General features: G+C 44.5%; 1 protein-coding gene across 2 annotated transcripts in view; it reads left to right on the top strand.

Annotated features, from left to right (window-relative positions):
- The window catches only part of LOC140339029 (uncharacterized), a 150369-nt gene that overhangs the window by 94960 nt on the left and 52957 nt on the right, over positions 1-2452 (top strand). The gene's annotated exons all lie outside the window — the stretch shown is intronic.

Below are 2452 nucleotides of genomic sequence, written 5' to 3'. Positions count from 1 at the left end.
GGAAATGTTCTGACCCATTCCAATGTTCAGGTGGCAGGGGCAACTTTATCCAGAGCCAGTGAAAGAGTGTGGTTGAACCAGGTGGTACTTTCACCCGGGGAGTTGATTTTGGAGAGGGAGGGGGTTAGGGATGTCAGGCAGTTTGAGAATACGTTGTGGACGAGGTTACGGATATCTCTCTGCCATTGGCCAGGCCTGGCAAAGTGGGGGAGGAGTTTAATGGGTTGAAGGTTATCAGAGAGGGGGAATGGTGAGTTGGCAAGGAGGGTGAGGTTGCGGAGTTTGGATAATATGGGGTCTAGCGTGTTTCCAAAGGAGGAGATAATGGGGAGCAGTTTAGTTGGAGGATGATAGTTGGGGTCAACAAGGTAGATAGTGGGAAGGTCATGGACAGAAAATGAGACAAAATGGAGTAAGAATAAAGAAATTCGGGGAGAATAATATGCAGACCACCTCCGTTTCTGCCAGGAATTTCTATCGTAATATTTCTCCTACCCGGAGTATATGTGACCTGCTCAGGGTAAACATACGACTTCAAATACCTGTTGGGACATGCAAGCGTATAACCCGCCATATTGATATCGGCCGACCAGGAAACTTTGGGAACACTTCTTAATGAGGGAAATAGATGACACCCCCATTCTTGTGACCCCCAAGCAATGAATATAGGAGGCATGGAAGACGCCCCCGTCACCACCTATTACTGGGAGTGCCAGGATACTTCCAGGTGTACATACAACTGGTATGGCCGCTAACCACAACCTACATGGAAACATTTTCATTGTAGGCATAACTCACCGATATTTATTAACGTTAAAAAACATAATTTAATAATATAATATACATTTAAACACGTAATATAACTGTACAGTAGCATATGATATAATTATATAAAATATGAATATTGAATCCAGTGATTTGAATTACCCGCCGATCTGGCCGCCTGTACTGACGCATGCACCGAGCGGAGTACGTGTCCCCGGGACCGGCAGGACAACAACACAGCAAGGTAAGTGGGTTTTTTTCTAGTTAAAAGCTACACCCAGTGTGACTCGGAAATACCGATTTTTGTCTGGAAAATCCACCCCGCGTCACACTCAGGAATACCACTAGGGGGTTAATAAGTAAAAACAAAAACACAGAGCATAACCAAATACAGGAAACAAAACACTAATTGTAGAACAATAGCAGAACTATCGGGCAATCTGTGAAATAATACTTAGGTAGAGTTGGTTTTCCTGGTCCAGGTTGCTGTGTAAAGTCCAAGCTATTAGTCAGAGTCACTGGGCTCCCTGCAGTGCCCCATGTGTCAGTGCCGTTGTCCTTAGCAACAAGATGTTGTCAGTGAGAGCTCCCTCTGCTGGGCTTACATGGCTTGTTCTATGCCAAGTATGCCAACTATGGTTTCCAGGATTTCCTGAGTGCTAGACTAGTTCTTGGTCTCAAAATGCTCACCAAAATGATCCAACTCCAAATCATCCAACTACTACAGAATGCTATATTGGAAATGTAAGGCTTATTAATAAATGGGTTTCAGAATACAGTCAGAATTCAGTCAGAGGCCACTCTACTAGTATTATCTGAGTTTTATGACACCTGGAGACACAAAACTCCAACTTTTACAATGGGTGAACTAGAGGGTCTGGAAGGATGCTGGTTGTCAGATCAAGAAATATCTGATAAGGGGAAATTTATCACCATGGTCTGTTAGACAATTTTCAAACAAAGACATTTTTAAAGAAGACAATTTCATATTTAAAGGGGGGATCAGGAATTATTGTTATCCCCAATATCACAGCTACCATCTGGCAGGGCCTTTCTGATCCCATTAGGACGAGTTGGCTGGTCGAGAGATTCTCACTGCTCTGGATGATCTGATCTCCCGGGCCGCCCAGATTGATATTCATTTCCAGGAGCATTTTCAGGAGAAATCTCCCTCATGAAAGATCTCTCCACAAGGAGCTCCATTCTTCCAGGGGCCCCTGGAACCTCATGTCCTCCATGTTTCTCCCTCAGCAGAAGTACCCATGCAACTGGGCCATTCACGCCTACCTCCAGAGGAGAGATCGCCTATTTTCAGGTCTCTGCATGGACAGAAAGGACACTTGGTGTGACTAGAGGGCCTGGAAGGACTCGGATAAAGAAATACCTGATAAGGGGAAATGTATGACCCTGGTCTGCTAGAGAGACAATTTCCAGACAAAGGCATTTTAAAAGAAGACACATTGATATTTAAAGGGAGATCAGGATCCAATGGTATCCCCAATATCACACAGGAGAAGGAGCTGTAGGACTTCAGATTGTCCATTGTCATAGTCCGATGGGACTTGCATGGATACCAAAGCATACACTGCCTAAATATGACCTCAAATGTATGGAGGAACTTCTCGTGGAATTGGTGGACAACCCAACAAGGACACATGGAATTTTGTGAGTGCCACACAGAACCCAA

Source organism: Pyxicephalus adspersus, chromosome 10 (genome assembly GCF_032062135.1).
Source record: "Pyxicephalus adspersus chromosome 10, UCB_Pads_2.0, whole genome shotgun sequence".
NCBI classification, from domain to species: Eukaryota; Metazoa; Chordata; class Amphibia; order Anura; family Pyxicephalidae; genus Pyxicephalus; species Pyxicephalus adspersus.
The sequence above is the reverse complement of the archived record's forward strand: the minus strand, read 5'-3'. Positions and strand labels throughout refer to the sequence as shown.